The following is a 9,403-nucleotide window of genomic DNA, read 5'->3' as shown; positions in this document are numbered from 1 at the left end:
CCATATCCGAATTTTATTCTCGATACCGGACACATCCCCTTAATAAAAAAATACGTTATGCATTTTTATAATTTTCCTCAATGTTTAATTAACCCAAAAAACGTTTTATGGCCTTACTGATAATGTCATTTTCCGTGTGAGGTATTATTTTGTTTATGTTTTTTGTTGTGGAGGGAGGGAGGAAGAGAGGGAGGGAGGAAGGGAGAGAGAGAGGGAGGAAGGGAGAGAGAGAGGGAGGAAGGGAGAGAGAGAGGGAGGGAGCGGACTCATTTTTGGCTCACGTAGGCAAAATAGTTTCTTTTCTCTTAATTTTCGATTTAATATTGAGCGAAATATATACCAGGTCGTCATTATTCACTTTGTATTGGTCATTTAGTCAGATTTTGTTGTTATTGATATATTTCACTACATTTACGGATTAATTTATATATTTCATTATTTATCTCAGGGATTTTGGATATTTTTCATTTTTGTTTTGAGGTGAATGATATTTTTGTATACCATTACAGCAGGTAGTTTATTTCACTACTGTTCACTGGCTCAGGTAACCACAATTTCCACTATCTACTACCACAACTACCTACCACCACCACCACCACCCACCACCACTTCCACCACCACCACCCACCCTTACCTACCACCACTACCTACCACCACCACCACCACGGGCATCACGGGTAGGGTATAATTAGAGATCAGGATATTCTCGTTTTAGCTGTGAGGAGAGGAGACCGGAAGTAAGGCAGCTCCCCCTCCCCGTCTTCTCTCTGTCCGAATGAGGTTTCCGGTATAAAATTGTATAGCGAATTTACTGAATATTTTGTATGTATGTATGTATGTACTGTATATATGTATGTATGTATGTATGTATGTATGTATGTATGTATGTATGTATGTATGCATCGAACTATTTACTGTTACGTGCAGTACATACATAGTAAGTAAACAACAAAAGACAAAATAGGTTTGGTGGTTAAGTTGCGTTAAGTTAGGTTAGGTAAAATTAGATTTAGAAGGTTGGTGACAACAGCTGTAGTAACTCGGGGTTAAAATACTTGTACTTGAAGTATTATTAGTTCAAGGTGTCGTAACTTACATATAAATAGTGACTTGTGCTGTTCCCCGTGTTGTGTGTGTGTGTAAGTGTGTGTGTGTGTATGTGTATATATATATATATATATATATATATGTGTGTGTGTGTGTGTGTGTGTGTGTGTGTGTAAGTGTGTGTGTGTGTGTGTGTGTGTGTGTGTGTGTATGTATATATATAAGTGTGTGTGTGTGTGTGTGCTTTAGGCTAACCCATCCTATTTGACGGATCTGTTCATCTAGAAAGTGAATATATTAGAGGCATGGCGGTCATGTTGGGGCAGTGCAGATGCTGTACACTGATGACAGCCTTGTTTTACACACACACACACACACACACACACACACACACACACACACACACACACACACACACACACAGATGACTCCCTTAATGACAGTGTTCAGTCGGGTACACATACCTCGAGACCACTATGTGTACTAAACTACTACTTTCCTGTCACTCGGAATCGAGTATGACGATCATCCAGCTATGGTAAAATAATAGGAGTTATTATAGATGTCACCTTCGTTGGTGAGCTCTGATGTGACTAGAGAGGCTGATACGGGACTGGCAGTGCTGTTTACTGATGTTGCACATGTGGGGGGCTACATCTAGTGCGGGAGGGACGACAGCAGCTTCTTTTTAGGCGTTGGCGCTTGTCTGCTTCGGTATGCAGTCGGGCTAACCTTCTCTTGTGGTGCTCCTCCAAGCGTTACGGTGTGGAGTGATCATTTCCCAGGTGAGGGGGTCGATTTGGCACTTTTTCAGGTTTGTCTTAAGACTATCCTTATACCTTTTCAATTGCCCGCCGGCGTTACGTTTACTATTCGTTGGGTGACTGTAAAGTAGCTGCTTTGGCAGTCTACTGTCGTCCATGCGGGTAACATGGCCAGTCTAGCGTAATTGTTCATGGATAATGGTAGCCTCGATGCTCCTACAGTTGGTGTCAGCAAGAATACTGGCATTTATTCTCTTGTCTCCCCAGCGAACTCGGAGGATGGAACGTTGACTACGTTGGTGAAAGTTTTCAAGTACCTTGAGGTGCCTCCTGTATGTGACCCATTTCTAGCTGCCATATAGCAAGTTGGGGAGGACCATTGCTCGATATACGTGTAACTTTGTATATAACTTCAGCTCCCTGCAGCTGAAGACACGGGCACGGAGTCTGCCAAAGGCTTGAGATGCACAACTGATCCGATGTTTAATCTCTTCATCGATGTCCGCAGTGGACGACCAGTGGGAGCCGAGATACCGAAAGTGGGTAACATTAGAGAGGGTAGTACCGATAAGCTGGATGGACGGTGGAGGTGTAGCTGAACTAGGGGCAGGTTGAAAGAGAATCTGAGTCTTATATACATTCACATCAAGGCCGAAATGTGCATACGCATCTGTGTAGGTGTTCAGGATCTCCTGTAGGTCGTGTTCAGTGTGAGCGACAATGGTGAGGTCGTCTGCAAACTGAAGCTCAATAATGGAAGCTGCCGACACCTTTGTTCCTGCCTGCAGTCGTCTTATGTTGAAAAGACCCTTCATCTGGGACTCGATGTCCACCCCGCCGGCTAAATTGGCGCTGGCACGAGTAAGGAAGCCAGCAACGAAAATGGAAAAGAGAGTTGGTGTCAGTACACACCCTTGTTTTACCCCTGTTTGGATGGGGAGGAACTCAGACTGGGTGCCATTGTACAGGACACTGCCGTTCATGCCATCGTGGAGTTGCCTCACAATGGCGATGAATTTTGGTGGGCAGCCAAAACGGCTGAAGGTCCACCAGAGGGCTTCCCTGTTGACCGAGTCGAAGGCCTTGGTTAGGTCGATGTAAGCAATGTACAGGTCACGACACTGTTCTCTGCACTTTTCCTGTATCTGATGGGCAGCAAAGATCTCAGTGGTGCCACATGATGATCTAAAGACACATTGAGAATCGGGGAGGAAGTTTTCCGCCTCAGCTATGGACAGTAGCGAGATCCCGCGGTAGTTGCCACAGTCTGACCGGTCTCCCATGTTCTTATAAATATTGACAATGGAGGCGTCTTTAAGAGCTTGGGGATTTCTTCCTTTTCCCATATATTCTCCAGGAAAGAGTGGAAACGGCTAGTAAGCAAAGGTCCTCCTGCTTTATACACCACGGCTGGGATTTCATCAGGCTCTGAGGCTTTGTTATTCTTCATCTGTTTGATGGCAGTAGCTACCTCATCCAGGAATGAAGGATAGCTGAGTTGGGTCAGCTCTGGTGTTTCGGTTGTGCAGCAAATGGTAGTGCTCTTTCCAGTGCTGAAGGATGCCTTTTTCGTCTTTAATTAGGGAGTTACCGTCGGATGAGTGGAGGGGGGCTGCGCCAGGAGTGATTGACCCTAAAATGTTTAAGAGGAATTCGCGCATCATGTGTTGATCTGCAAGTTTTCGCGTTTCACGTGTTTTATTTCTAAACCAGTCGTTCTTTAGTTTGCGAAGTTTGCTTTAGGTCTCCGCTTTCTTCTTGTGGAAGGTATCAACTTTGGTCCAAGTATGAGGGTTGTTCTGCCAGTCAGTTAAAGCATTACAGTTATCATCGACGAGTACATTAATTTTCGGGTCATTTTCATCAACCCGGTCCTGGTGTATTCTTTCGATGTGGCCGAGGGTATCTTTGTAGGTTTTTGTCATGACAGTGTTGAGAATACCCCATTCGGCGCACACACACACACACACACACACACACATACGCACACACAGGAGGAGGAAGAGAAGGAGAAAGATGAGATATAGGAGGAAGGACAGACGAAGTAACTAGGAAGACGAGGCTATTAAAACTCTCTCCTTTTAAAACACCATAACACTACACTAAGTCCTCCACGCTTCTCTAGATCAACATCAAGTCAGTCACTCGCTCCTAACTCTGTCTCGTCCTGCCCTGAGAGCTTGGTCGGGATAACAGATGTTTGTTTCATGGCCGTGTTGGCTTCAAGACGGGTGGCTGGTGGGGGAGAGGAAGAGAGGAGAGGGGAGTTAGTGAAGGGCGATGGGAGAGAGAGGGGAGATTAGGTGGTGAGGTGGAGGGGGAGGAAGGTGGGGGGGAGGATGGTTGTGGAGGTGATGAAGGGGAAGGGGTAAGAAGGGTGTGGAGGTGAGGGGGAGGGAGGAAGGTCGTTGTGGAGGTGGTGAGATGGAGGAAGAACGTTGTTGAGGGGAGGGAAGTGCAGGGAAGAGATGATAGTGAAGGGGAATGAGGGGGGGGAAGGAGGGGGAGTTGAGGAGAGGAGCAGGGATGGACGCTTTATATAAAGGTGGCGGTCACTTAATGTTGGGTAATCTCTAGTGACGTGTAAACAAGACGTGAAACTATTGTAAAGAAGAGGAAGACGAAGAAGAAAGAATATTAGAAGTATTTTCTCTCTCTCTCTCTCTCTCTCTCTCTCTCTCAGCCGCGTTCCGTCGCAGCAGCTACCCTCAATGCAAGTCACTTAGGAATTTACACATGTTTTATCTTCAAATCTCTGGAAAAAATAAACAAATATTCCCGCGCTATTCAAAGGCACTTGAACGCGCCAAAACACGAGAGGGTTTCTGGAGGTAGATGAACGCACCCACCAGTCGAAGGTGGATTCTGTTTTCTCTCGTCATAGCTGAACGCACTCAGACTATACTCAAAACACCTCAGCACTACCTCCCTAAATTAAGACCGTATTTAACAGAATAATAAAAGAGATATAAAACAGCTAAAATAACATTGATATTATATACAACTTATACAAGGACTCAATTATCCCCATCAAGGTAAAAATAAATGAACATCGGGCGAATCATTAAGAATCTGGACCCGGTTGCTCTCCGGTATGAGGAAGAGAGAGAGAGAGAGAATTGGGGTGTTTACGTTGTAGCCCACTGAGAGAGAGAGAGAGAGAGAGAGAGAGAGAGAGAGAGATTCATGGTCATGCATGGTATGGTAATTACTTCGACTTGACACCCATAATGTTCTCTCTCTAACTCTCCCACCCACTCCTCTCCTCCCCTACCTCTCCCACCTGTCCCACTCCTCTCCCTACCTCCCCCACCTGTCCCACCCCCCCTTCCCCTTCCCTCCTCAGCTTAGATGGTGTCGGATACTTTAGCTGTCCTTAAACACTTGAATATAATCCTCTTAGCTTTTAACCCTTTGCCGTGCTGGATACGTTGTTGTTGTTGTTTTTGTCCTATAAAGCTATCTTGTCTACCAGGGTCTTGTTGTCTCGCTACGAAGCTATACAGGAGAACTTGATTTTATCGCTGTTTAGGTACAATGCTAACATGATTTCCATTGATTTTTTTTTTACAAAGCTAAGTTAATTTTCTTGTACTTTCCCGTGAAGCTATTTTTTTTTTGCTACAATTTTAAGTTAATTTTATACTTTTTTGGTACAATGTTAAGTTAATTTTCTACTATTTTGGTACAATGTTAATTTTCTACTATTTTGGTACAATGTTAATTTTCTACTATTTTGGTACAATGTTAATCTTTTACTATTTTGGTACAATGTTAAGTTAATTTTTTCCTTATTCGATACACAGATTAACCTGAATACCTTCTCCTTTGTTCTGACACTAATTCGGATTTCTTTCTATTCTGGTATGAGGATTAATTTAGCTCACTGTTGCCACTTTGGTAGAGGGAGGCTAATGTTGGTATGATCTGACGAGGTTGATTATGTATTTGGTTTATTTATGATCTTGAGGGTTATAACCATACCTTCTCTTCCTCTCTCCCTCTCTCTCTCTCCCTCTCTCTCTCCCTCTCCCTCCTCTCTCTCCCTCTCTTCCTCCTTTTCTTCCGTTCTTTTTTCCTCCCTCCTTCCCTCCTCCCCTTCCTCTCTCTCCCTCTCCCTCTCTCTCTCTTTCTCCTTCCCCTTCGTTCTTTTTTCCTCCCTCCACACACACACACACACACTATCTCTTCTCACTCTACCACCTCCCGCTCACTTCCCCCTCAAGCTTACCTCCCACTTTTTCTCTCCCACTCATTTCCCCTTCTCTTTCCTCCTTACATCCTCCTCTCTCCCCCTCACCTTCTCCTCTCCCCCTCTCTTTCCTCCTCCCTTCCCTTCCCCTCATAATCATAAGTAATCAAGCGTGAAAATAAAGTTTAATTATCCTGACTTATAAGACATTCCATTTATTTGGCACTAATTTTAAAGGAGGGTCACTACAGTGGTTGAGAGCTGGCACTGTAGTGTTTTGGTGCCTCCTGTGTGTGTGTGTGTGTGTGTGTGTGTGTGTGTGTGTTTAACTGCATTACCATACGCACACACACACACACACACACACACACACACACACACACACACACAGTACGGTGGAAACTATAGGTTGAATCCATTAACCCTGATCCCCCATCCGTCTCTCCCTCCCAACTCATAACAAGGAAGGCAGACACTGGGCAGAATATAGTAACTAACCATTGACTTACTGATGGATGCACACCCCTGGGAAGGTTGAGAGGGAAGGGGGAGAGAAGGGCGGGAAGGAGAAGAGGAATGGAGGGGAGGAGGAGAAGGCAGAGGAGGGTGGTGGCAACCACAAAGTCGCCACGAATCCCAGAAATCTCCCCAGGTGGGTATGATTGGGCAGGCCACTGAGGTTAGCCACCTCTCGTGCCAGGAGGGGGGGGGTACAAGGGAGACACTGCCCTTCCTTGGAGTATGGCACTAGGAGACTGGCACTATGAAGTACTACGAGTCTGTTACTGTGAATCACTAGGAGGCTGGCACTATGAGGCATTAGGAGACTGGCACTATGAAGCTCTAGGAGACTGGCACTATGAGGCACTAGGAGACTGGCACTATGAGGCACTAGGAGACTGGCACTATGAAGCACTAGCAGACTTGCACTAGGAGACGCACTATGAAGCACTAGGAGACTGGCACTATGAAGTACTAGAGGACTGGCACTATGAAGCACTAGAAAACTGGCACTATGGAGACTGGCATTGTGGAACACTAGGAGACTGGCACTGTGCAGCACTAGGAGACCAGCAGAACACGACAATAATCCTTATATTCTGTACTGAACATTAACGAACAAGTAAATGTGGTTCTTGCCTCCAGACCAGAGAGCCATTATCACCTCATCTAAGGCCATGGAGTTGCCAATGGATATAAATAAAAAGTACTCACACGGAAGAGATAAAAATATAAACTGAAACAAAAGACAGTATCATAGAGAGAGAGAGAGAGAGAGAGAGAGAGAGAGAGAGAGAGAGAGAGAGAGAGAGAGAGAGAGAAGCGTAGCGTAGTCTGAAATTTCTCTTAAGAGTGCGCCACTAAATTAACTACTTTTTGTTTTCCCCTTAAGATCGATAAAACTGAAGGATGTTATTTTACGGCTAAACAATAAAATAAACTTATCTCAAAATACCATCAAGATCGTCATGTTTGAAAGGATTTGTTGGTTAATTTTATTTGTTTTTATAAATGAAATATACTTTGCATGATACCGTAGCCCCCCATATTTACTGTTTATATTTGTTGTCTATGGTACTGTCTATGGTACGGACTGAACCAATATGAACTTGTATGATTATAATATCTATCTATCTATCTATCTATTTCAGTAACAAAGCCAGCGAATATGTATATAACTAATTCTCTTAAGACTAAGTTAGTTCATCGAGTTAATGAGTCATACACAAATGTGTAATAACTGAGACATTATCCTTGAATTTAACCCCGCCGCTCACATTTTCTTGTATCTTCGGGAGCCTATAAGGTTTCCTTCCCTCCATCTAGATTCTAGACCGACCTCGAATTTAAAACTTGATTTATTGTGATAAATATTTCTTAGCACCTAATTATGACCCGTAGAATAGATATGTTTATTGAAATATTATAGGAATGATCACCGTAACGACTTGGCTTCTAAAATATAAACAAATATGTAATTTTCTCTTCTTTTTTTTCTTTTGAGAAGTAAAAAATAAACACTATACACTTAAGGCATGTTTTTAGTTATTTTTTCTTTTAATGTTTAATTATTGATGGAATAGTGTAAATTGTTAATGTTGTTACACGTTAAAGGCCTCATCTGTTGCCGCGGAGTAACACAACAACACGGGCTGTCACCTCTATGCTTTTATTTTGTTAGAAGTTACAGTAAATTTATCTTAAGTATAGCAGGGACTATTTTTCATCAGCAGAATTTGAAGAGTAATTTTACATTATTAATTTTACAAAAGGAAATATTAAAAACGTTTCTTGAGTTTTCTTGAGTTCATCTGTTTGTTATTTTTCGTATTATATTTTTTTATTATTTTTCATTTACTACATTTACTTTTCTCTCGTATTAATATTGTTATTTCCTATATTTCTATGGAGTAAGATAAACTGATTCTTTATTAAACGAGTCAATAATTTATAATTTGATTAACACTCTTGACTTTGTCACCTTGAGAAGCAGGCAGTGTTCGTCTAGCTCTCGTGGTGTTAATGTATGCGCCACATCAATCAAGTTTTCTAGTATTGGTATTCTTTCTGCAGTTATGGCGTGGGAAGGAGCTGTACTGTGGATGTTTACCTATCTCCTACTGACAACTATGGTGGATTTCCGTGTCAATATGTGCTGTGGGAGTGTAGAGACCTGCGTGGATTTGTGTAAAGTCCTCATCACCTTGCGGTCAACGAGATGGCCCCCGAGGTAAGTATTACGGTTAACATAATTTTTTCTCGATTAACAGTTGCTAATTACCTTTTCAATGGTTCGATAAAGGAGCTCTGGATTAACGTTTGAGAAATTAATTATTGAAAAATACGACGATTTTCATGAGGTCTGCGAATCGGTCATCACAATCTTTTTCATTATTAAGTATTAAGTAACTATTATTTATGTTCATAGCTAGAGTTCATTTTAATATTTTTCCCGTATTACGTATTTCACCTTTTAATATTACATCCCATATGAATAATACAAAAAGACAAAAATATTTGTTCTCTACGTGGGCTTAAATGGCGCCGGGCCATATTTTTTGTGCAATTGTGAATTAGAAAAAAAAATTGACATGTAATTAAAGAAAAAGGTAAATTTTTACTTGCTGCCACTATACGAAATCAAAGTTGAAACTACGTTTTTCCGATGGGTTTTGATGTGTTATGAACGAATCTGACCTTCATTTTTGGCGCAAATCAATTGTTTCTGAGATAAGTCCCCGTCCCATCTCAGAATCTAGAGGTTAAAAGTATTCAAAACACATAGAAAACCACTGGAAAAACAGGTTTAAATCTCACCCCCCCTGGGGAGCTCCTTAATCGTTCGATGTTCTGGGTATGTACTGCCACGTACGAACAATTATAATTATGAATGTTCGTA

This window comes from Homarus americanus, unplaced genomic scaffold (genome assembly GCF_018991925.1).
Source record: "Homarus americanus isolate GMGI-L3 unplaced genomic scaffold, GMGI_Hamer_2.0 scaffold50564, whole genome shotgun sequence".
Taxonomy (NCBI): Eukaryota; Metazoa; Arthropoda; class Malacostraca; order Decapoda; family Nephropidae; genus Homarus; species Homarus americanus.
The sequence above is the reverse complement of the archived record's forward strand: the minus strand, read 5'-3'. Positions refer to the sequence as shown.